Here is a 27,363-nt window from a genome sequence, read left to right as displayed (position 1 = left end):
GTAATGAAAGAGGGTCTGGAGCCGAGAGAGACCACTGTTCCTCAGATAGCCGGCTGTGAATCCCTTCTTGTGAAGTGGGGCCATAAGAATCAGATGGGTTTCCTGATCGCGTACCTGGCTCCTTGCTACGTGACTACAGCCCTGCCTGAGCTACTGGAGGTGCTTGCCGGGGTGGCTGTTGAGATCCCCAGACTTTTGGTCATGGGTGATTTCAATCTGCCATCGGCTGGCTTGTCATCAACAGTGGTTCAGGAGTTCCAGGCTTCCATGACGGCCTTGGACCTGATTCAAGTAACTGATGGTCCTACTCACACGGGGGGATCCGCGCTGGACCTGATTTATATCTCTGGACAGTGGTTTAATGATCTGGTAGTAAGAGATTTAGTGACAATACCGATGTCATGGTCAGATCATTTTCTCCTCCGCCTAGACTTTCAGACCGCTACTCACCACTGCAGGGAGACGGAACCAATGCGTTGGTTCCGTCCCAGGCGCCTGATGGACCCTGAGAGGTTCCAGACGGAGCTTGGGCCGTTCCCTGAGGATCTTACCCACGGCACGACCGAAGAACTAGTCGCGGCCTGGGAACAGGCCGCGGCTGGGGCTTTGGACCGTGTCGTGCCTTTGCGGCCTCTGACCCGGCGCAGATCTCGATTAGCTCCTTGGTTCTCTGAGGAGCTGAGAGAGATGAAACGCCGGAGAAGACGCCTAGAGAGTGCCTGGAGGTCCAGCCGCTCCGAAGCTGATCGGACACTAGTTAGGTCTTTTTCAAAGACCTACCTAGTGGCACTGAGGGTGGCGAGGCGTTCTTACGCCTCCTCCCTCATTGCGTCGGCAGATAACCGCCCGGCCGCCCTGTTTCGGGTGACCCGTTCCCTTCTTCATCAGGGGGGACGGGATGACCCCTTACAGGGACGTGCCGAGGAGTTTAACGGTTATCTATACGATAAAATCGCTCAGCTTCGGGATAGCTTGGACCAAGATTGCGATGATCCAGATGAGATGACTGAGGCTCGTCTTGTTGATGTGGTTTGGGATGAGTTTGATTCTGTGGCTCCCGAGGACATGGACAGGTTGCTGGGGAGGCTGCATGCCACTACATGTTTACTGGACCTGTGCCCCTCCTGGCTGGTGCTGGCCACTCAGGATGTGACACGAGGCTGGCTCCGGGGTATTATAAATGCTTCTTTGATGGAGGGGTCTTTCCGCGCCTTGAAAGAGACAGTGGTGAGACCCCTCCTCAAGAAGCCTTCCCTGGACCCAGCTATTTTGGGTAATTATCGTCCAGTCTCCAACCTTCGCTTTGTGGCGAAGGTTGCAGAGAGTGTGGTGGCACGGCAGTTCCCTCAGTACCTGGAGGAAGCTGTCTATCTAGACCCGTTCCAGTCCGGCTTCCGGCCCGGGTATAGCACGGAGACAGCTTTGGTCGCGTTGGTGGATGACCTCTGAGGGCCAGGGATAGGGGTTGTTCCTCTGCCCTGGTCCTGTTGGATCTCTCATCGGCTTTTGATACCATCGACCATGGTATCCTGCTGCGCCGGTTGGAGGGGTTGGGAGTGGAGGCACCGCTTATCGGTGGTTCTCCTCCTACCTCTCCGACCGGTCGCAGACGGTGTTGACAGGGGGCAGAGATCGCCGCAGGCGCCTCACTTGTGGGTGCCGCAGGGGTCGATTCTCTCGCCTCCTGTTCAACATCTACATGAAGCCGAGGTCATCAGTGGCTTTGGGGTGAGTTATCATCTGTACGCTGATGATACCCAGCTGTACTTTTCCACCCCAGGCCACCCCAGCGAAGCTGTCAAGTGCTGTCCCGTTGTTTGGAGGCCGTACGGGTCTGGATGGGGAGAAACAGACTCAGACTCAATCCATCCAAGACGGAGTGGCTGTGGATGCCGGCATCCCGGTACAGTCAGCTGCAACCGCGGCTGGCTGTTGGGGGCGAGGCACTGGCCCCAACGGGAAGGGGGCGCAACTTGGGGGGTCTCCTGGGTGGACGGCTGGCGGTTGGAGATCACTTGGCGGCCCTCTCCAGGAGAGCTTTTACCAGGTCCGCCTGGTCCGCCAGTTGCGCCTTTCTTGACCGGGATGCCTTATGCACGGTCACTCATGCCTCGCCACTGACTGGATTATTGCAATGCTCTCTACATGGGGCTACCCCTGAAGTGTACCCGGAGACTGCAGTTAGTCCAGAATGCAGCTGCGCGGGTGATTGAGGGAGCACCGCGTTGCTCCCGGGTAACACCACTCCTGCGCAGTCTGCACTGGCTACCTGTGGTCTTCCGGGTGCGCTTCAAGGTTTTGGTTACCACCTTCAAAGCGCTCCATGGCTTAGGGCCCGGGTACTTACGGGACCGCCTGCTGTTTCCACATGCCTCCCACCGACCTGTACGCTCTCACAGAGAGGGTCTTCTCAGGGTGCTGTCCGCCAAGCAGTGTCGGCTGGCGGCCCCCAGGGGAAGGTCCTTCTCTGTGGGAGCACCTACTCTCTGGAACGAACTTCCCCCCCGGTTTACGCCAATTGCCTGACCTTCGGACCTTCTGCCAGGAACTAAAAACTTATTTATTTATACAAGCGGGACTGGCCTGATTTTTAAATTTTAAATTTACATTTTAAACTTTTAATGGTAATTTTATTGGGTATTTTTATGGTCAATCGACGGTTTTAATTTGGCCTTTTATTGAATAAGTTTTTTAATTGTTATTTTAATATGTATATTAATTGTTTTAAATGGAGGCTGTACACCGCCCTGAGTCCTTCGGGAGAAGGGCGGTATAGAAGTTTGATAAATAAATAAATAAATAAATAAACACAGTCACAAATGCCTCCCCAATTATCGCGCTAAACCAGCAACACGGTTTATTTGCGCTTTCTGGTTGCCTTCCATGCTCCTGACCAAATCCTTGGCCATTGGAGGGATCAGGGATGCTGCTGAAGTCTCTTCAGAGGTCTCTGCTCTGTAGAATAAGCATGTTAGCAATGAGAGCTGCCGCTCTCAAAATGGCTGCTATCAGTGGTCCGATCTCAGCGCGGAGCACTCGGTGAGGACTGCTGCAGCCAGCCACTCTCACTGACCGAAGCCTCGATCATCTGGAGCCGTTTCTAGCCGCTTCCGCTGCTCCTGCACCATTGGTGATCAAAGGAGCTGACCACGCGGCAATCGCTGCGCTGATCTCGGTACTGAAGGCAACCTCCGCTTTCACGCGCTCCAGCCACTGACAGTCATACGATCTCAGATTATTATTTTTTTGAAATGCCCAATTGTTCTAATTAATAATAGTTGTTAGATCAACTCAAAATATGTCTCTCTAGGCTGACTGAGTTGAAAAAATTGAGGCTCAGCTGGAGGGAGGAAGCGTGGCCAAAGCATTTCCAACTCAGTCTCTAGCCAATCAGATGAATTGAAACCCATGCTTGGACTCACCAAGCAGCGCACGGGAGAATTGCAGGATTTAATCACATGTTTGCAGAAGCAAAGGAGGAAAGAAGTAATACACCAACCCTTATATGGAGTTACAATAGCCTTCTGTGCTATTATCAAGGCCATCTCTTTCAAATCTGTTCTTAACTGATCTTCCTGCCAATCAGACCAGAGTTATTTTCTGTCCAAGGAAGAACTGTGGGCAACTTCTCATTGCAGAGATTGTTCTGTAACCATCTGGGATCCCATGTCAGATAATGTCATATGTCTATGCCTTGTTACCCATCTTTACATTAAGACCCAAATTCTTTCATAAGGCAAGCTTGTTTTCTTTCATCTATTGTAGGACAGAGCCACTTTCCAAACAACGGAATTGAGTTTTAATGAATATTATAAAAGATTTCTAAATGTTTAGTTAATTCTGGCTTTGTATCATGTAATTTGGATCATACATCAAAACACAGAAAAATTCTGAACTACTCCAAAAGGAAAAAAAATACTTTCAACTCATATCGTAACCCCAATAAATTAACTAGGGCTTATTCCCATGATATAGTGTTGCCTATATTTCTTAGAAGCTATCCTGTTAAGTTCACTGAATTTTACTTGTGGGGTATACGGAAATCTGCACCTTTTCAAACTGCTTCTCTCCAATCTGGCAGAATTCTAAAAGATGGGCCACCATATGAAAAATAAGGCCTCCCCCTTTTCTTAATTTTTTCCTCTTATTGCAGAACTTAAATTTGGAATGATGGCAGTTACTTTTTCCGATTTCGTCCCAGTATCTCCAGGAAAATAAATTTAAGAGTTTTTGTTTATAATATTCTTATTTTCTTTATATGTATGCAGGTTTTGGTATGTTTGGGTCTTTTCCCATGTAAGATACACGGGAAAAGACCCGAACATATCAAAACCAGCATATATATATATATATATATATATATATATATATATATATATATATATATATATATATATATATATATATATATATATACATACATATTTGTTTTCTGAGGTTTTCGCGGGTGTTTGTATGTAGGTCTTTGGTTATTCAGGTTTTCTCCCGCGTAAAATTGGAAGTGTCTTGGCGACGTTTCAATGAAGTCTCATTCGTCATCTTCAGGCTTCAACCGTGCTTCTGAGAGCAATGTGTGATTGCAGCTGTTTCTTCCTTTTTAATTGCTAGTGGGGGATTGAACTGATTGGGTGGGAGCTTGGCTGTGCTCTGATTGGATGGGGGTTTTTTTGTGCTCTGATTGGCTGGGGGGGTGTCCTGTTTGGGTGGGGGCCCAGAGCACAAAAAAAACCCCATCCAATCAGAGCACAGCCAAGCTCCCACCCAATCAGTTCAAAACCCCCACTAGCAGTTAAAAAGGAAGAAACAGCTGCGATCATACATTGCTCCCAGAAGCACGAAGCTGAAGCCTGAAGATGACGAATGAGACTTCGTCGAAACGTCGCCAAGACACTTCCAATTTTACGCGGGAGAAAACCCGAATAACCAAAGACCTACATGTATGTGTGTATATATATATATATATATATATATATATATATATATATATATATATATATATATATATGCAGCACTGCTCCCAGAAGCACGAAGCTGAAGCCTGAAGATGACGAATGAAACTTCGCCGAACTGTCGCCAAGACACTTCCAATTTTACGCGGGAGAAAACCTGAATAACCAAAGACCTACATACAAACACCCGCGAAAACCTCAGAAATGGTTTTAATGGACTTAAATGCTAATATATATATATATATATATATATATATATATATATATATATATATATATATATATATATATATATATATATATATATATAAGCATTTAAGTCCAAGATATATGGAAGACTTTAGCCTGGAGAGTGCAACTAAACTCCTCATAAATGAATGCAAAATTGAGATTTTTAGAAACAGATTTAAAATTTAACAAAAATACGTTTATAAAAAAAGCAAAAAATTGTAGCTGATACATAATAAAGCCAGTCTTAGAATGATTTAACTTCTGTAGCTCTGCTATGGAATGAGTATGAGTGCGACAGAAAGGACGATTTTCATTTTTAATTAGACAATAGTTTTAATAAACTAGGTATTTATTTATGGATTGTCCTTTGATTCAAATACGTTACGTGTATGTGTGTGTGTGTGTGTGTGTGTGTGTGTGTGTGTATCTGAGCGGGAGAGAGAAAATTAAAGATGGATTTCATTTTAAACATGATTGTTAATTCTGCACTCACACTGATGTAGTATTTCTTTCCAAATCTCTTTAAATTAAACCAAGGGCCAAATTATCAATTAACTAAAGATTATACAATTTATGGACAGCATGCAAAAATATACTGTGTATTTATTAGTTCACTCTAGTAGTTGCCCAACTCTGGAACAAAAACTAAAACTATGGCTTTTCTCAGTTGCCAAGGATACAGATCATCTCCTGCTTATTAACCTCGTGAGGAAACAATGACTTCTTTAATCATTCTAGTCTTTGAAACCATTTCCTCTCTGAAACCTAACCATGTCTTGCCAAGTTTGAATAGCCCCACCCTTTTTAAACAAGCTCTGCCCACTTTGCATGGATGTGTTATTAAAGAAAAGTCCAAAAGATAATAGAATATCAAATCTGAGCAAGAACAGAACAACAATCTCAAACAGAATCATTGGTAAAGTTCTGCTAAGTAAATTCATTCGTTCATGTATGATTGAGTTTTATTTATGTTTCAGCAAAAATAATCAATATAGGAGATTATAAAGGTCTACTGTATTATGACTACTCTAAAAGAAAGGTAAATAGATTTCCACAATGTTTATTTGAAGCACCTGAATTTAAAAGGGAATTTAGAAGGAAATTGCTATTTTAAATTAAGAATCCTAGAATATGCAACATCCCAATTCTTTGTGGGGAAAAAAAATCTTTCAAATGAAATTTTTCAAATTAAATTTATTTCCTAAATATTAATCTGGGTTCAATTCATGGTTTGTTTTAATTAGTTCTCTGGGTCTGTTGTGATTGTGATGCATACTGTAAATTTCTGCCCATGTGAGACTCTTGATTCCTATTATTCACATGACTGATTATCAATATGTCGTCATTATAGGGGTTATGTGACCTCCACTTTTACTCTGCAGGTGATCTGCCAAATCAATGTCTGAGTGCAGCAATGGATTGGATGAGGGCCAATAAACTGAATTGTAGTTTAAAGAGTATTCAATCCCCTTCCCCCCAGAGAAGAGTTGAAAAACATGTGATCCACCAAAACAATATTCTCCAAAGTAGAGTATATCTACTAAAAGAGAGGTATGCAAAATAATCTATACAGATAGGCATAAATAAGAAGATAGACAGATAGATAGATAGATAGATAGATAGATAGATAGATAGATAGATAGATAGATAGGCAGGCAGGCAGGCAGGCAGGCAGGCAGTTACAGAAAGACAGGCAGATCTATAATACACATATTTAACTTTTTAACGTTTATATATACTGTTTTATATTTTATCACTTTATTTACACGGCCCAGAGTCTCTCCTAGCAAAGGTTTATTTATTTGGCTGACAAGTACAAATTCAAAAAGTTTGGCCATCCTGCTTCACACTACAATGTAAGTACAATTACAACCACGGTTGAGCCCCAAATTTCCATTCCTAAGCAAGACATTTGTTAAGTTAGTTTTGATCCATTTTATGACCTTTCTTGCCACATTTGTTAAGTGAATCTGGCTTCCCTGTGGATTTTGCTTGTCAGAAGGTCACAAAAGGGGATTATGTGACCCCCCCCAGGACACCGCAACCATCGTAAATATGAATCAGTAGCAAGCATCTGAATTTTGATTATGTGACCATGACAATGCTGCAATAGCTATAAGTGTGAAAAACAGTCGTAAGTCAGTTTGCGATGTTGTAACTTTGAACTGTCTCTAAACAAATGGTTGTAAGTTAAGGATTACCCGTACTTGCAGCATGAAATAATGAAATATGCAAACTTCTGGAGAACCTCAAGTACCAACATGCTTGCAGTACTCTGCTCTAAAAGAATCAGTTCCTTGATCTGGGTACACTGATTCTGTAATTATTGCTGTGATGAAGCTGTCGAGACATTTAGTTGCTAATGTTGCCATACAGGAAAAGGAAACATAAAGCTGCAGAGATAACATTACAGTAGGAACAGGGAATGTAAGAAGCATGAACACAGGAAAGCTCAAGACAGTCAAAGATGAAATGGAACAGCTACAAATTGACATCTGCTGCATCAGCAAACTGAGATAGTCTGAGATAGGACTGTTTCAGTCAAGAGATCCCATCATTTATTACTGTGGAAAAACAAAGAAGAAATGGTGTTGCTTTGATAGTTAGGAAAGGTATAGCAACCTTTATTTGGCTACAATGCAATCAATGACTGAATAATATTGCTTATGAGTTCATGGACAACCAGCTAATATGATAATCATTATTGTTTATACCAAAGGTGCTTCCCCCCTCCCAAGAGGCAACTGGATTTTCTTGTTTTTCTTTGAAAACTTTTCGCTTCTCATCCAAGAAGTTTTTTCAGCTCTAATTGGATGGTGGGAAATGGAATCCAGTCAGAGCTGAAGAAGCTTCTTGGAAGAGAAGCAAAACATCTTCGAAGAAAAGCAAGGAAGTCAGGTTGCCTTTTTGGGGGGGCGGGGAGTACCTCTGGGACAACCATGACCTGGATGACTGAAAATCTCCATAGACATTCATGTTTATGCTCCAACCACCAATGCAAAAGAAGAGGAAGTTGATGAGTTTAGTATCCATTCCAAGCCCAATTTGGAATCAACAAAATATGCAAACAATATGTACATTGCTTGGGATTGGAGATTAGAAGGCGAAAAAAGAAAATGCATTGGATTATATGGTTTAGGAAACCAAAATGAAACAGGGGACTGACATATTAAGTTCTATCACTCCAATGATTTCTTCATAGCTAGCACTCTTCAAACTACCAAAATGACACTTCTATACATTGATATCACCAGGTAAGACTATACAGAAATCAAGCTGACTATTTTATTGCTAAAAGCAGCTCAGCTATGCCATTAAAGACATGGTCAAGTGCTGACTTTGGAATAGATCATGAATTAGGGCCTCTGTGGCTCAGACTGGTAAGACAGTCTGTTATTAACACAGCTGCCTGCAATTACTGCAGGTTCTAGTCCCACCAGGCCCAAGGTTGACTCAGCCTTCCATCCTTTATAAGGTAGGTAAAATGAGGACCCAGATTGTTGGGGGCAATAAGTTGACTTTGTATATAAATATACTAATAGTATGAAGACTATTGCTAACATAGTGTAAGCTGCCCTGAGTCTTCGGAGAAGGGCGGGATATAAATGCAAATAAAAAAAACTGCTCATGTGCAAGCTTCAAATTAAGCTAAAGAAGAAAAAAGAATGCTAATAAGTTTCTACAATATGATATTGAACCGATACCCACTGTTTTCAAGAACATCAGAAATCACTTTGAAATCTTGATCTTCATTGATAGAGAACCAGAAGACTCATGGAATGAAGTTCAAAGAAGTCATTAAGGATGAATGTCAAACGAAACAGCCAAAAATGAAGAAAGAGAAGAAAGCAAACTGGATGTCAGAACAAACTGTGGAAATTGCCAAGTAGAAAAGCCAAAGCCAAGATCAACAAATAGTCTCAGAAAGGAGCTTAACAAAGATTTTCAGAGAGCTGTTAGAAGACACAACACACTGAAGATGGAAATAGAGATGGAAAAACAAGGAAAGTCTTTGAAAAGATTTCTGAACGCAGAAGAAAGTCTAATCTCAATTTGGTAGTGCTAAAGAAGTCAATGGACAGACAGTAACCAAAGGAGATCAAAGGAAGATGGAAGGGCTATACTGAAACACTATACAGAAGAACATTTCAACATCTGAGATAGCTTAGAAAATATTCCTTACTTACAAAAACATCTACTACTAGATAAGTTAGATCAATACTCTGGCTATTATCAAGTCAAAACCAGATAATAGAGAAACGTATGGAATCCCACGGAAATCTAGCAAGCAACAGAAGAAGAATCAGTGGTAGTTCTAACCAAGTTATGCCAGCAAAACTAGAGAATAACACAGTGGCCAACAAATTGGAAGGGTTCAATCTACATTCCAATCAGGGTGGATTTCGTTTAAATCAAGTTGATTTAAATCACAATTTAAATAAAAAGGCTTGATTTAAATCAACTCGATTTAAATCACGATTTTTAAGGAGCAATTGTCATCTCTGTCCCGCAGCAGCTCCTCCTGTGATCTTCTGTTGACTCACCAATAGTCCCATTCACTTTAATGGGATGGCTGGTGATGCGGCAGTGACATAACAAGGTGAGGGACGTGGCGGGCAGCAGGTGAGTGGATGCCCGCTAACAGGCGCTGCCATGATGGATCTGAAATGACAGGTGCTCTTTAAATGTAAGGACTCATTCTTGCTGGTAGTTAGAATCTTTAATATTATTATTTGCAAACAAAATGAAGGTTTCCTATTTAGCTTGCAGAGCTTGGATTCATTGAATGAGTTTACCAAAAATATAAATATTGCAGAATATACAGCCTCATACTAGGGCTCCATTTTATGCTGAATAAACTATCAATATTAAATAGAAAACTATATTTAGATAGATTTTTACTGCAAAAGCATTTTATTAAAATAAATTTGATAAAAATCAAAAAATCCAATTTAAATTAAAAAAATGATTTTTTTTTAATCATCCATTTTTATCCACCCTGATTCCAATACCAAGATAAAGAGACTTAACAGAGCATGCAAACTCATGCAACAGTCTTAACTTCACATATTAGCAAAATAACGCTTCGGATCATTCAACACAGATTAGAGCCTTACATGGAAAAAGAGGTACAAGTTGTTCAAGCTAGCTTTAGAAATGGCCAAAGAACATAAAACATTATTACTGATGCATGCTGGATAATTGAGAAAGCCAAAGAAAAACAAAGAAATTTCATCAATTATAGAAAGGTCTTGGATTATGTCGATCACATCAAGGTGTAGAAAGTGCTCATAAAAATGGAAATCCCAGAACATCTCATTATCCTCATGAGAAAGTTCTATATAGATCAGGAAGCCACAGTATAGAGGGTGGTGAAATAGATGTATAGATGTGAAATACACTGGCTCTAGATTGGCAAAGGAGTGTGACAAGGCTGAATATTTTCTCCTTATTTATTCAAGAATCTTTATTAAGGGAAGCTGGATAGGAAGAAGATAAGCATGATTTTAAAATGGGAGGAAGAAACATCAGTAACCTGAAATATGCTGATGACACTACCCTGATAACTGAAAATGCAAAATATCTATAAGCTTTAGTACTAAAAGTCAATGAGCATTGTAGAAAAAAATTGGAGTAAAGTATAAAGGAGAGCAAGCTAATGACAATGGGCAAAACCAGCCTCAGAATTGACAGTAAAGATACTGAAGTGATAGAAGCTTCTTTTTAGGATCAACAATAAAGAAACACACTCAAGCATTTGGTAAACATGAAGAAAAGGTGTTCAAAACCTGTGATGTGTCTATACCTATGAAGATTAGAATCTTGCAAGCCATATATACTCCCTATGACACTCCATGGAAGTGCAAGCTGGACTTTGACAAAGCAGGATAGGAAGAGGTATTGACATTTTTGAACTTTGGTATTGGAAAAGACTCCTGAGAATATTGTGGACAGCCAAGAAAACAAATCAATGGCTCATTGAACAAATCAATCCAAGTTTACACTTGAGGCATAATTAACCATGCTCAAATTACTCTACTTCAGACACATTATGTGAAGCCTGGGAAAGGCTCTAATGCTGGGAAAGGTAGAAAGAAAGAAAAGAAGAGAATAACCAGAGGTGGATGGACTCAAACGGTGATGAGTACACTATCACTCACTCATGAGGCCTGAAAGAACGTGTTAGGGGTAGATCATTATGGAGAAAATCTATCTACATGGTTGCTAGGAGTCAAAAACCACTTGGTGGCACATAAGCAATATATGTGTTGGGAGGGGGGGGAGGGGGGTTGTGAAGGGAGGGGAGAGGAGGGGGGGAAAGGGGAAAAAAATTTTTGTAAAACTTTTTGAATAAAAAAAAATATATATGTGTTGCAATCACTTCAGTTTTCCAGACAGTGGCTGGGACTGAGCACCACAAGAACACCTTATGCAGATTTGGATTCAAAGCACTCTTGCCACTTTAGATCCAAATCAAACTAATAGCAACCAATTGATGGTTTCATCTCCTTTTGTAGCTTCTGGATTGTTTCCTATTGCTGAATTTAATCTGTAGAGACCTTCCACGGCCTACGTCAATATTATTTGAAAATCTACTTTTCTTACCATTTAAGATACGGCTGAGAAATGTTGACTTCGGACTGCGCTCCTCAAGGAGACTTGCCTGACACCTCTTGTAAAGTAACTTTGCAGTCATTTTTTGGGGTTGCAAAAAACATAAAAGCACCAGATAGCAACAAAGATGCCAAATTCTTGCCGTTATCTAGTGGTCAGTCAGATTCTTGCAGTCTAGATAACCCAGCACTTATTTTCCCTCAATCCATACTTTCACCTCAGCCTGCTTTTATGCTCCAATCACCCCCATCTTACTAACTAATTAAGTCATATCTTCACTTCATTTGATCTGTTAATATTTTATTCTCAACGAAGTGGAAGACTGATTTACACAGAAACATGAACAGTGGAGTTAGAATAATGGTCCTTTTAAAAAAAAAAACAGAAAACCTTTGCTGCCATCTTTGCTGCCATCTTGTGACTGTCCCAATTTCTGTAGCTTAAAGTTGCCTCAGTAATATGCTAGTTTTGCTTCCCATGTCTTAGGTTTTTATCCTCCAATTATTTTTTACTGCTTTTTTTAAATTAATTACTGGCTTCCAATTGTTTTAATATTGTGACCTCTTAAGACTTTATTTCAGGACATACTTATACATACTGTAAACCAATAAATTAATGAGCTTGAAACAAAAAAGACGGAAAGTAAAACCTAGATAGTTTTATTTATTTTTAATGACCTTTTAAAAAAATAATAATAAAGGACATAATTGGGTCTTCTAAAAAATCTTTAAAGTTTTCATGGGATTGTAAAGTTTAAGATTATGGGGGGGAGGGGCAGGGAATCTTTCAGGGAAGTCCATGCCTTGAATATTATGTTCAGTTGCATGCAACTTTAGTAAACAAGTGTCTAAAAAAATAGATGAACAGGTAATGAAAGACAGAGATGCCATTCAGTCTAAATTCAACTGCAGGTAGGGAAAGAGCAAAATGGTTAGCTTTGTGCCACTGACTACCGTAATAACCATTTTGTCAGGATTTGCACTTTTTAAACCAACAAGAAATTTCAGTTTCTAATAGTAGAGCAGAATGCACATGTGAGAAGCCAACACATAAGCGAAGTCTGATGCTGTCATATTTCCAAAGTAGCTTAGTAGCTACCTAGCTCTCAGAAGAAATTAAGTCCACCTATTCAAGAAAGTCAATAGAGGTCAAGGTCTGCCAGAGAATCTCACAGCAGAATAGATGCCACAAAAGATTTAATTAGATCTAGGCCAAATCGCTCAGAATATAGTTTTCTCAGAAATAGCTTTTTCAGCCTGTTTAGAGATTTTTGCCTACAGCCTTCTCTCCCCTTTGTAGGTAACTCAATTTTAGCACCAACCTGCTAGGTTTATCATTAAGAAGTATTAGACCATTCTTGGATTTTTGCAGGGCCTTGCAATTGTGTTGCAGACAATGACCATCCTTAAAAATACTGAAGTGAAAAGAAACTGAAAGGAAGATGGTTTAATAAGATGAAAGTTGAGCTGAAATCCAAAGTTTTTACAACAAAGAAGTTCTTTCCTACACAGAGGGGGGGGGAGGGAGAGAGAGAATTTGTAATTTTAAGTTCCCTTTCATTCATTTTTTTTATTCTAGGAATACGCTGGAGTGTGGCTCAGTGTGTTGTTAATATCCATGACTTCTTTAACAGCTTGGTTCTTTTTATTATCTTATTATTTGTCTAAATAAGGGTCTCCAGATACAAAGTTTTCTTCAGCAAGGGGGTTTGTGGTAGAACCATTTTTCCCAAATGGATGCCCTCTACTTACACAATTCCCATAATTACTACCAACACTACGAACTGCTGAACAACATCAGACTATGCCAGGCTGTTCTTAAATAACAAAAAGGCTATGTAATAATAAATTTTGAGGCCACATTTGTGTCCATTGACACTTTTATTATGATCCATAAACTCTTACTCATAACTTGCAGAAAAGTCACATTACACGTGCAGCCCTGATATGGATAGGTTATCTTTCCATATACATAATGCTTTTGATTTTCCTAGACAACCTAAAAATGGTATATTTCTACAGAAGTGATATTAATGGGAAAAGTCCGAATTGTACTTTATCCCAATTCAAATGATCATTCAGGAGATAAATCAAAGTATGGAATGCACATGACCATGAAGAAAAGAGATTTTAAAACATATTTAGCAGAATTAATGACTAGCTAACTTTTTTTTTGGAAAGGAGAAGATAATAAATACAAATCTGCATCAGAGCATTTTATTGATTTGTTATATATATATATACACACACACACATATATGTATACTATATGTGTGTGTGTGCGTGTGTAGGATAGATAGATAATTTTTGCAATACAACTTCCAAGAAGCTACATTAGAATAAATTTATTTATTTATTTATTTATTGTTTCAATTTCTATACCGCCCTTCTCCCAAAGGACTCAGGGCGGTTTACAGCCAAAGTAAAGACAGTTAGTACAATTTTTAGGACCAGTTTAAAAGGAAAATTTAGAGTTGGTTGAAGAACTTAAAACCAATAAAACCCCTTATTAAAACCCCACTAGGCCAGTCCTGCACGGTGAAACAAAAATGTTTTCAGCTCGCGTCGAAAGGTCTGAAGATCAGGGAGTTGACGGATACCTGGTGGTAACTTGTTCCAGAGGGTTGGTGCCCCCACAGAGAAATGTTATACTTAAGCAAGTTTAAACAAAATTAAACTGAAGGTATTAGTAACTGGCTGTGATTTGTAACATTTTATTAAAACATAACATATTTACTTTATTATTTAAGTATAAACATCAGTGGTGGGTTTCAAATTTTTTTACTACTGGTTCTGTGGGTGTAGCTTGGTGGGCGTCGCATGGCATGGCTTGGTGGGGTGGCAGGGGAAGGATACTGTAAAATCTCCATTCCCAACCCACTCCAGGGGAAGGATACTGTAAAATCTCCATTCCCTCCCCAATCCAGGGGAAGGTTACTGCAAAATCCCCATTTTCTCCCGATCAGCTTGGACTTGGGAGGCAGAGAATAGATGGGGGCGGGGCCAGTCAGAATTTTTACTACCGGTTCTCCGAATTATTCAAAATTTCTGCTACCGTTTCTCCAGAACTGGTCAGAACCTGCTGAAACCCACCTCTGATATATGTATAAGTTCCTTTATTAAGAAAAAACAAAATTTCCAACCTATTTTTCAAAAGTAGCAAAGGAGCATCTTACAAAGTATAAAGATTATCTCTATAACCTTTGAAAAGTCATCCAAATTTTTATCTTTACATTTTAGATCTAGATACCTGACCTAGACATATATCTATTCTCTTTCCAGAAGTATATTCAGAATTTCCCTGCCAGAACCACTTTTGATTGCCATACCCATATCCAAGCCTGGACCTAACAGAAAGAGCCAAATCATGATTAAGAGAGGCAACAGAAGCTAAGCAAGATTTCTTCCCAAAATTATTTATCAAGGCAATTTTCCCCCTGTCCTTCCCAATCCTCTCATATCCCCTTTCTAATACCCCCTCGTAGGTAATAAGATACCTCCTCTACGAAGCAATCACATGTTGTGCATACTTCAATGTCACCTAAGTTATCTGGACTGTTTCTCCCAGCAGGTCATTATGGTATAAGACTGATAATTTTCAAAAAGAATGACTGAATTTTCTTTCTTTCTCCTCCTCCTTTCCTTTTTCTTTGTGTGGGATTCCTTATAGACAGTAATTCAGAGGGCAAAGGATGTCTCATTACTGAGATTTATAAACTGCTAATGTAAACTCAGTAGATTCCTCCTGGTGATTTCATGACATATCTAGATAGCTTTCTTGGCAACAAGTATCAAGTGGGTGGTTGCTGCCTTCTTCCAGAATGTCCCCCCCCCACCCGCTCCAGTTCCCCGGAAAAGCCTGCTGCCTTGGACTTCCTATAGTCTGAGCACTCACAAGATGCTTACTCATCAAGACCTGCAAAGATTGGTTAGATGTTACCTTTGGCTTGGCATATAAACATTCCAAGAACATATTTTGGTTACAGAGCAAAACAAAAAGGTGGGAGAAAAATGGCCTTCCCTCAAATAATACAATACAGGTAGTCCTTGATTTACGACCACAACTGAGTCCAAAATTTCCACTGCAAAGCAAGACAAGTGTTAAATGAGTTTTACCACATTGTACAACCTTTTTTTTGCCACAATTGTTAAATCAGTGGTTCTCAACCTTTACAGTGCTGCGACCCCTTTAATACAATTCCCCACGATGTGGCAATCCCTTTAATACAATTCCCCACGATGTGACGACCCCAACCATAAAATTATTTTCGTTTTGAATTTATTGCGCCTGAAGCCATATTGGCTAGCAATCTGAACTGCTTTTGATTGCCTTGAGGACGGAGGCATTAAAGCAAAGACTCCTCCCCTATTAAGTTTATCGTGCCTGAAGTCAGATTAGGCTAGCGATTGGGAGTGATTGCAGCTGGCTTGAGAGGGAGACATCAGAGCAAAGATTTCTCTCTTTTTTAATTCATCGCACCTGAAGCCGAATTCGGCTAGCGATTTGAAGAGCCTGGCTTGTGGAGTCAACCATTGGAGCGCGATTCTTCAACTCGCAAGTATACTTCCCATATTTCCGATGGTCTTAGGCGACCCCTGGCAAATCGTCATTCGACCCCCAACAGGGTCCCGACCCACAGGTTGAGAACCACTGTGTTAAATGAATCTGGATTCCCCTTTAGCTCTGCTTGTCAGAAGGTCGCAAAAGGTGATCACATGATCCCGGAACACTGCAACCGTCATAAATATATTGCAGTTGCTAACCATCTGAATTTTGATCATTTGACCATGGGGATGCAGCAACGGTCATAAGTGTGAAAAATGGTGGTCACTCTTTTCAATGCCATTGTTACTTTGAACCATCACTAAACACTAAACACCATTAACCAATGGTGGGTTGCTACCGGTTTGCCCCAGTTCAGGCGAACCGGTAGCAGCAGCAGTGGGATGCTCCACCCACTCGCCCGATTGTCATCAAATACACTATGCGCAGAAGCTTCTGCGCGCGAGAGAGCGAACTGGTAGCAAAGGGAAATGAAATCCACCACTGGAACTAACCTATATTTATTTTGGTCAATGATAAAATAAAACAAAACATAAATTACAGTAAGAAAGAAGGGGAAAAATAAAGCATCCACATGGCCATAAGATTAAATCAATCAGATATGAAGATGTCAATCATGTCATCAGTCAGTCAATTTTTTGTGCACATTCACAACACTATACAGAATTTTGCTATGTTACAGGTGGTAGCAGTTTTCTTATCAGCTAACAGAAAGTTAACAAGACGTTCCTCGGAAGTATTTGGTGCATGTAGCATGAGAGGAAAGAAGAGTCTTCTTTAAATACAACTGTAAAAGCAGCAGTGCTGCAGCATGCGGAGAATAGATTCAACTGAACCATCACCACAAGGGCCGGTTCATTTAATCATGGGGGTTTTATTGAATCTACTGTATAAAAGCACTAAGAGTAGACTATTATATCTGGCTCTGAAGAAGAACCTTTGTTGGGCTGGAGAGATGAGTGAGTTGACGTAGTTGGCTGGTTTCTACCTAACAATGATTAAGCTGAGTTTTGGACCAAATTTGGTATGAGTCCTTTTTCATTCTATCCTTCAATCTTTAAAAGCCTTTTTCTAATAACTCTCCTAGCCTGAGTGAAGTCAAGCGAATGTAGAGAGTCAAGGTAGAGGGACCCACTATGTATTGTACTTAAAAAATCTCTCTGTTTTTAATGTCTCAGAAGTAGGTTGGTTTTAGTTCTTGGACTGTTTGCTTATACCAGCCTGCAGAGAGTTAAAATGAGGGGGGAACGACAAGCTTTTGGTCTCATTTTCCTAGTGCTTTGCTTTATCAATTTTGAAAATGTTCTAGAAATGGGATTCAGAATAATTTTGTCACAGCAAATATGACAAAAGAAAGCTCTCAGGTTATCTCTTTATAACTTAACTGAATGAATGTAACCCACTGCATGTGTGAACAGGTATGCTGAAAAGCATTACCTGAGCTTCTGCTCTTAGAACACAAGCAGTGAATGTAACAATAAGCTGTTCCTTCTAATGAACTTCTGTGTCAATCTGTAAATCTGCTTACTTGCAGCCTTATTTGCATTTGGGAAACATTCATATTTACAATAACTAAAATTTTATAGAAGAAATAGCCTTGCCCAACATTTTAAAAATATGTACTATGTAATCAGAAAAAAAAAAACTGCTGAAGTTGTCCAATTTTTAAAACACTTGTGCAGCTAAAACATGCTGGCTATCTGTTAAGTCTCTGAGAGTTTGATAGCAGTCTCTTGCAGGTTTAGTACCATGGTAGCACTTACTATAAATGCAGTAAGAAAAGAAGTTGCTGAGCCAATAAATTAAGCAGAATAATATGCTTCCAAATCTTAGTTTTATTTGTTCTGGTATTGTCTTTTATCGGGTCAAGCAGTCTGGCATATGCCAATGTTTCATCTTTAATCACAAGAAATTAATTTTTAGACAAGAGAAGAATTTGGCACATTTTCTTCAACTTCTGGTGAGATCAGACAATGAGAGTTAGTTAACATTATCCATGTTCAATTTATATTTGGGCTCCAATTTGTCTTCTCTCAGTAAATAAATCAATCTCTCTCTATTAGAACTAATGTTAATATATTCTAGTGAAGGATTCCTCAGTTTCCTCAGGTGCAATTGAATGAGAACCCGTCTATAATTTTGGTGGTAAGCTCCAGGCTGAAATTTACTTAGGTTCTCTTCAGGAAGTGAATGACGCCCAGAGTAACTTTATATTGCACTTTAACCTGTTTCCAATCCCTAAATTAACTAGAATGGGAGAGCACTTGGGGAAATGATTCAATATTTTCATGACTCTCAGTTCTGACATTCCTAATGTCTCCAGTCAGCATGCCACACTGGGTGAAAATTACAGAACTCTTAACATCTCTGGAAGGCACCAGGTTAGAGAAGATTAAGCGAAGCAAAATATATGCAATTTACTATGAATATTTACATAGAGGAAGTTAAATTTTTGCCTGATGTTGATCCAAGCACAAATCAGGATTCAGAAAAGCCAAGTGCTCAAGGCTATACATTACAATATTTTAAAAAAAAGCAGAAATGCATTTATGAAAATATTAATGATTCACTTGTCAAATATTCTACGGGTACTTCTTCACTGTTCAAAAAGATATTGCACTCCCATCCTTCCAAAGATCAACATGTTTATCATTCTGTATCAGAAACTTGTGTTTCATAGATAATTCTAAATTTTGATAAGCATACATCCTTATGGCAGACACTGTTCAACAGATTTACCTCAAAATTAGTTATATTCCCATTAGAAATATTGAAGACAAGATGATATCACTTTCTGACAAGATGCTTCACTTATATCAAACAGTAGTTGGGCTAGATAACCTTCCATATTCCTTCCTTAGGAATTCTTTTTCATATTCAGCAAGGCATTATATCTTGATTCTTATTACAGTATTTCTCCTTATAACAGCTTAATCAATTAGGCCCAGGATCTATTCAGTAATAGTCCTCTCTTTCCTAAGAATTATGCTTCATAATCTTCTAAGGCTTTAGGGTTATTTTTTTTTAAAAAGAAACTAGGTTTCAGAAACACATAACACTAACTCCTAGCTTTGGGAAGCCCTTAAAAGAGGGCAAATTGCAAATAACCTTTTTAAAAAATCAGTTCTTTTGCCTCAGAGGTAACTCATTGGATCTATATTGCTTTGTCTGTTCTGCAAGAAGTTTATGACTTTGACACTATGCAAACTTTAGTCAAGATTTCCATTACATTTTCTTCAGGTTGATTTCCCCATCTCTGTACAATAACTATTGTCTGCCTGACAATGGATTGGTACATTTTACTGAGAAAAGTGATGAGAAGCTGTGAAGATTCCATTGGCAAGCTAGGCTTAGAAAAATGTGGGCTTTATTGAGAAGTCGAAAGGAAGTAAAGAATGACACAATTTTCCCCTCATATATATTCTCTTCAAATTTTCAAAGCTAAATTTTTATACATGCACGGGAGAAATTAATGAACACTTCTTCCCCAATGTGAAATATTCAAAATATTAGGTTTTTAAAAGGACGTTGCAAAAGCCTTCACCTCTCAGCCTCAGAACCATTTTGCAATGAAACCCAGGGAGTCACTGCTTGATGGGCACAAACCAGACCCACCTTGAGCACATGTCTAGAATTATATTTTGGAATCCCTCACATAAATCTGTTGATAATACCTGAAACAGGTAATATGCTACTATTCGGTATAAGGTGACTATATTCAGGTAGCTGACAACTTTTCTTTTCCCTTATAAGCATAGAATTCTGCTTAAACCAACTCCACCATTGGAAATTTGTGTCTATTTATATCAAATCACATTTTCTACAGGGGGGAAAAAAATACTCGAGGCTTGCCCCTTCAGGGTAAGATAGAATAATAAACCCAACAAATGAGAATAGAATAAAATTGTTTTACACAGGAGTACAAAAGCACCTCAGAGAGATGTAAAACTTAAAGGTATCATAAATAGATAAAATGAATGAGGAGTTACCACAGAAAAATGCAACTCTTAAGAAGTTAATCAAAGAATTCACATAGTATAAACTTGAAATAGGTTTAGGGAAAAATAAAAATAGGGAAATAGTATACCTTTTTACACAATTCACAGAGCAATTAACCCATGAATTTTATTGCTAGGGAAACTGTTAACACAAACAACAATATCAATAGATAAAATAGAGGCAGAAAATGCCACCTCACTATTTATAAACGCTATGTATTGTGAATTATTTCACAGCCATATTTTGCATGTCCAACTTTTTGGCTTGCCAAAAAGCCAAAACGTTCACACACTGAGTGAAGTGGACTTTTTTGGGGCTACACATAAATTATACAATATAATGTATATAAACAACAAACTTCCTTTATTTTTGTATATTTTTATTATGAAATTATTGGGCCGCATTACTAGTTGTCCAGGGGCATACAAGGCTTATGGACCGTGGGTTCACCATGCCTGGTCTACATCATGGTTAGAGTAAAAAATCCTTTCCTACTGTCTTAGAATTCCAGGTATCAATAACTACCATATTTTTCCGTGAATAAGACACTCCGGAGTATAAGATGCACCTTAGTTTTGGGGAGGAAAATAAGAAAAAAAAATGCTGCCTCTTGCCTACCAGCATCCATTGGTATTCATCTGGCTAGCGTCCAGTGTGTGAGAATATTGAGGACTGTTTGAAAACTGAAACAGTATTTGCTATGTGAGCAACAAGGAAGGAGACAGCAAGGAGCCTAGCCGTGGCTTAGCTCTACAGCTCTGAGTCTGTGCTGAGCTGTACACTAGTCTGCTGCTCAAAACTGAAACTGAAACTCCTCTCCTTTGCTTGTGTTTTGCTTGTGTTGGAAAACCTCCTTTTGGATTTGTATATTTACTTTATATTATATATAACGAGAAGTTATTGAATCCTGCTGAATCAGTTACTTGTGTGTGCTTTTTGGATGTGCTTGCTGCTGCAAACTCTGACAGTCCTTGTAGCAAATAGCAAAAGGTCAGCTTCAGCACATTATTGCAGCCTGATTCAGCACGAGCAGCTGATTGGCGGGTGGATCAGCCTCCCGGAATACCCCAATCAGCTGTTCCAGGCTGCAGGGATTGCCACAGACCATTGCCTCCTCTGGGCTTCGCATTTTTGGCTACATTCAGAGTATAAGATGCACCCAAATTTTCAGACTCTTTTACTCCAAAAAATATGGTATTTTAAAATGGTTGCTTTGTAGCTGCAGGTCCTCAAATATGTATTACAAACTCTTAACTATTCTTTTAGTATCCTCACCTCATACGGTCATCCTCAGCTTTATTAGAAAAATAATCAACCAAATAAATCTTTATTATACAACATACAAAGCCCTTGAACTTACAACCATAACAAAGTCTCCTAAATTACAGTTGTATATCGTAACATTTATAAAGTGGATCATCATACGACCAATCAAATGTTATGACCTATTTTGCAGTAGTCGTTAAGCAAACATGGAAACGCCGCTATTGTCAAGAAAGCCCATTGTTTACTTTGGGGCATTTTTGCCAAAAGAGGAAGTAAATGCTAGGGTTTTTTGGCAAAAAAGTTGTAAATTGCATTCATGTGACTGTGGGATGCGGCAAAGAGCTGTAAATGCGGGCCAGTTGCCAAGTGCCAATAATGGAGTCACATGCAACCAGTTGAAACTTTGGTTTTGGTGGGGTGGTCACAGGGGTGGGATTCAAGTAATTTAACAACCAGTTCTCTTGCCCTAACGATTTCTTCCAACAACCAGTTTGCCAAACTGCTCAGAAAGTTAACAACCAGTTCTCCCGAAGTGGTGCAAACTGGCTGAATCCCACCACTGGGTGGTCCATCATGACTCTTAATGGTTGCTAAGTGACCAGTTGTAAATCAAGGATTTTACCTGTACATGTTTTTTTATGTGCAATTTTTCCTGGTAAAAGTTTGTTTTCTATAAAGAAAACTACATTACATTAGAACAATGCCTGACTATGGTTGAATTTCTTCATACAGAAGTAAATTATCTTCATCACTTAGTAAACAGCAAGTTTAAAAGTACCTGAAGTCCAGATTATTATTTTTAATGATAAAAACAGCAAACATGCCATCTGGTCAGGATAAAATACAGAAGGAGAGTCTATTGTGTGTCATGGTATGTTACTTCTCTTAATTGCAAATCATGTCTTGCTAAAATTCCAGTTAACAATATATTGTTTTAAATACACTGCTATTCAGAAAGAGACTAGAAAGCCATGTTATACATGGACAGGAAAGCAGGGAGGGAATAAACTTTTTAATGAATTATCTTATGCTTATCAATCAGGCCTTTTGAATATTCTGTTTCGAAAGTCCAATTAGATAAATTCAAGGAAACTTAAAAAAACTTATTGTTTAAGTCAGGCTTAGGCAGAAGATAAATATGAATTTATTTTGTGATACTTTAGCAATCAAAGAGGATAAGCAAGGGTATATTAAACCTCAGAAGAGGTATTAAGATGGCAAAACAACAATACAAACACACGGTGGAGAGCCATCTAACAGACAACAACCCGAAGGAAGTGTGGCAGGGACTACAACACCTAACTAATTATAAGGGCAACACAAAGATGCCTCATTGGTAGAGAAGTTGAACACCTTCTTTGCCTGCTACAAGGTGAAAAGACTAGATCCCGTAGCCGCTGTCCGCTGGCCTTTGGATTCCCAGCCACTCACTCACTCACTACGAACACCAAGTAAGAGCTGTATTGAAGGCTGTGAATCCTTGCAAAGCTGCAGGCCCAGATGGGGTGCTGGGGATAGTGGTAAAGAATTGTGCCGATCAATTAGCAGGGGTCCTAACTAGGATCTTTAATAACTCCCTGCAAACGGCCTGTGTTCCATCATGCTTGAAAGCAGCCCCTATTGTCCTAGTCCCGAAGAAAACAGCAATTAACTGCCTAAATGACTACAGACCTATCGCATTAACATCTGTAGTGATGAAATGCTTCGAGAGATTGGTTCTCTAAAACCTTAGGACATGCCTCCCATTGGACTTCAACAAATATCAGTTTGCCTACAGGGGAAATAGGTCGACAGATGACGCCATAGCTACTGCTTTACATTCTGTGGCGAGCCATCTGGAGAAACCCGGGAACTATGTCAGGATGCTTTTCATAGACTATAGCTCGGCCTTCAACACTATTCTGCCGAGCATCCTTATCGAAAAGCTGACTGACTTGGATTTTCCCTCTTCCATCTGTGACTGGATCAAAGACTTTCTGAGGGACCAGCCACAAACAGTGAGGGTTGGGTCTGTCATATCCACCCCCCTTAAGCTTAGCACTGGCTTCCTACAGGGCTATGTGCTCAGTCCCTTTCTGTATTCACTGTACACACATGATTGTGTACCATCAGACCCATCTACTATGATCAAACTTTCCACACGGTGCTTAAAAAACAATCTGCACCTGAACATCAGCAAGACCAAGGAGATGGTGTTGGAGTTCTGGAGGAAGAGAGAGGAACCTGCTCCACTTTACATTGAGGGGGGCTTTGTAGAGAGAGTTTCCTCCTTTAAATTCCTGGGAGTACATCTCAGTGAAGACCTCACCTGCGAAAACAACACGATCCAGATGGTCAGGAAGGCCCAACAGAGACTCCATTTCCTTAGGGTCTTGCATAAAAACAGGGTGGAACAACAATTGATGACCTCCTTTTACCAGTCCACAATAGAAAGCATCCTCACTTATTGCATCACAGTATAGCATGCCGGTCTGACAGCCGGGGATAGAAAAACATTACAGAGGGTGGTGAGCACAGCACAAAACATCATGGGCTATCGCTTGATACCACTAGATGAGATCGCTAGGGCTCGCTGCCTTAGAAGAGTGACGAAAATTCTCAGGGACGACTCTCACCATGGTCATCACTTCTTTACCCTCCTACCATCGGGAAGGAGATATAGAAGTATAGCCAGCCATACAAACAGGCTGAAGAATAGTTTTTATCAGTGGGCTATCAGACTCCTGAATGAGAAATAACATCACTATGTAGCATGATGGACTGCAGGACCAGTGCAATGTGTAACAGGTTCACACTGGTGCAATAGGACTGGGTGTTTTTTTAATATGATTTATTGGGTTAGGGATTTTCTGTCTTCACTGTGAGTTTTATTGTGTTGGGGCGGTGCACTGAGGGAGCTCGACCAATCTCATTGCACATGTGCCATGACAAAAAAGATTTGAATTGAATTGACCAACAGAAATAAAATGTGTGTTCAATGTTAACCTAAATTAAATTCCAAAAATAACAAGGAGGCAGAGAACAGGAATGAATTTTTCTGTGAAAGGACTAAGGAAACTTACTGAGTTTCCAAACTTATTTGTAGAATTTTCAGTCTGAAAAAACTGAATGCTATATCATATTTCAATCTTTAAAGAACAGTGAGGAAAGTGAGGAAATTAAAACTACTTAGATAGACCCATATAAAACGTTATGGAATACATTGGATTTCTTCACAACAACTTGCACTGTAAAATTAACCCAAAGGTCATGCTTCTTAGAACTCTGATGAATAATATTTATTCATGAGAAAATTAAAATAAAAACAGAAGAATCTCAAGAATTATTCTATTTTAAAATGAGAAGAATTATCTAAATAAAGGAAAGAAGACTTTTCTCTTTTAAGGAGATAGAGCAATCACCTCTTGACCAACAGATAACTAAAGTTATTAATCTGAGAACCAGCTCTCACAGCAGTTTCAAAACGAAAGGAACATATGGAAGCAAGCTCCAAGCTCAATATTTCAAGGAATTTCTGGAATTCAGTCCCAATACTAGAAAAAATTATAGTATGAGTCATCTTATTCTATAAAGCACAGGCCTATCATAAGCCACACCTTAGTATCACTTTAAAAGTGGCAGATAATGTAGATTCCAGTGAAAAATAAATATTCCTCCTTATAAGTTAGAGAGTAATCGATATCTAGAAGTTTTTATTCTGTAAACAGGAAAAAAAGCTTGTTACAATCACACAAGGAGATTATTCTTTTGAAAAAGCCGCATTTCCAACAAAATTAAAGAAGGGTAAGACTGAGTTTTGAGTTTATATAATTGAGTTTAAAAATCTGTGAATCTTTCTGAATATTCAATATTTCTGTATTACTATGAGTTAAAAAGTGATATCCCTACAAGTCAGGAATGAAATTCATTTACCTTCCCTACCGGTTCGCAAATGTGCGCACACCTTCATCCGTGCATGCACAAAGCCTTCTGCGCATGCATAGAGGCTGAAAATCATAGCAAAAAAGGGATGTCATGATGGCCGCATGAGTGGGCGGGGCTTCGCACAGTCAGCCCTACCGTATTGCGCAATCCGGATAGAACCGGCTAAATTTCACCCCGCTACAAGTCCTAAAACTATATAAAGAGAACCTAATTAAACATTTGAATCAAAACATTATACTTATTCCTATGCTGGTCTATGGCCATAATAAAGATTTGATTTGATTATATTTGTTCATTGATTTATTGAGGAAAATAATCCAAAGCTATATATTTGTGTGTAGCAACATATGTGAACCTCTAGGATCATCAACTCATTTAATGGGGAAAATAGAGTCAGATGTTTCAATCAATATTTTTGCCACATACAAAGACTTGTTCTTCACACAAGTCTTAAAGCTAGATAAAGAATCCAAATAAACAAATGAATCAAAAACTCATACTTCTTCATTTATTGAGGAAAATCATCCAAAGCTACATTTTAGATCAAATTTACGTTGAAATATTGAACATTTAAAATAGTTCACAAACATTTTAAGTGCCGCTGTCTACACAGAAACTCATGTTCAATGTAGATGCTAACATAGAGACAATCTGTGCTATTGAATGTGCTTATCAAAATTCTGCAATTAAAATTACAAGGATTAGAGTAACACCCTCAGTCAAGGCACCCAAGAAACAAAGCTCTAAATATTATTTATTTAGGATAAGTTCATCAAAAAGATAAAGGCTAAAATTGCCCCTTTATAATTTGCTTCAATTTAAATATCAAAGCTGACTTGCAAATACTCTAGGTAAAATATATACATCTCCATTTTAAAATGGGAGGCAAAAAGAAAACCCTGGCCACAATCACACTCACAAATATAAAAAAATACAATCTGGAACCTGATTAAGTTTCTACAATGTGTTCTATATGGGTCTGCCTTGGGAAACTGTTTGGATCGACAACTTGTTTCAAAATACCACAGATGGATTGCTAACTGATATTGAAAAAAATATTTGTTTTTACATTTTTCTACAAAATGTTATTGCCGTTTAAAAACAGTAACATTCTTTGACCATGGCATTGATTTTAATTCAATGACAGATTTGACTTTTGCTGGTTTTATCCCCCATCTTATTTGGTGCATTCTTTATATTAAAAAGCATTCCAGGAAGCAGAACACTTTAATTAGGTCAACCATTAACCAAATAAAATGGGTAGTTGTTTTATAAAGGATGTCCTTCAAAAGTCTGCTTAATGAATTAGTTCTTTAGAACATGTTCGTCAGTTAGGTTAAAGCTGGTAGCGTCTAAGTACTTTCTTTAAGGCTGACTGATTCACCCAAAGGTCAAAAAAAATATATCAAGTTAAAATGATATTCCCTTAAAAATTGGGGGGAAAATAAGTTGATACTAAGGTTTCTTATATCAGAACAATCAGGCTCAACTAGCCCAAATATAGTGGAGACTATATTTCATCACAGCTTTACCTAAATTCCTTTTTGATAACTTTCCTAAACATCTCTGGGGCAGGAGCAGCAAAAACCATCAGAATCACTATATTTTAGGTATCAGACCTTGAAAAGTTTTATTCCATTGTTCCTTGCCAATGACACTTCTGAGCCTGGGATAAATACAAATGAGAAGTTTCCTAACTCCAATTTTGCCAGCAGGCAAAGATTTTCACTATTTATTTTCACAGAAAAATTAACACTTTCATATTACAAAATTTAATATATATCTATTATTTAATACTTGTCTTCGGTAGAAAGAG

At 39.0% G+C, this 27,363-nt stretch overlaps 1 protein-coding gene across 13 annotated transcripts in view; it reads right to left on the bottom strand.

The window, feature by feature from the left end:
• The window catches only part of ZNF462 (zinc finger protein 462), a 186,943-nt gene that overhangs the window by 134,319 nt on the left and 25,261 nt on the right, over positions 1–27,363 (bottom strand). Inside the window, exon 1 of one of the 13 annotated variants that reach the window (XM_058168893.1) lies at positions 23,789–23,966. The exons of the other annotated variants lie outside the window; for them this stretch is intronic. The gene's annotated coding sequence lies outside the window, so the exon portion shown is untranslated. Of the gene's footprint in view, positions 1–23,788; positions 23,967–27,363 lie in introns of those variants that run through there. 13 annotated transcript variants of the gene reach the window in all.

Source organism: Ahaetulla prasina, chromosome 2, assembly GCF_028640845.1.
Source record: "Ahaetulla prasina isolate Xishuangbanna chromosome 2, ASM2864084v1, whole genome shotgun sequence".
Lineage (NCBI taxonomy): Eukaryota > Metazoa > Chordata > Lepidosauria > Squamata > Colubridae > Ahaetulla > Ahaetulla prasina.
This window is presented reverse-complemented; position numbering and strand designations above follow the sequence as displayed.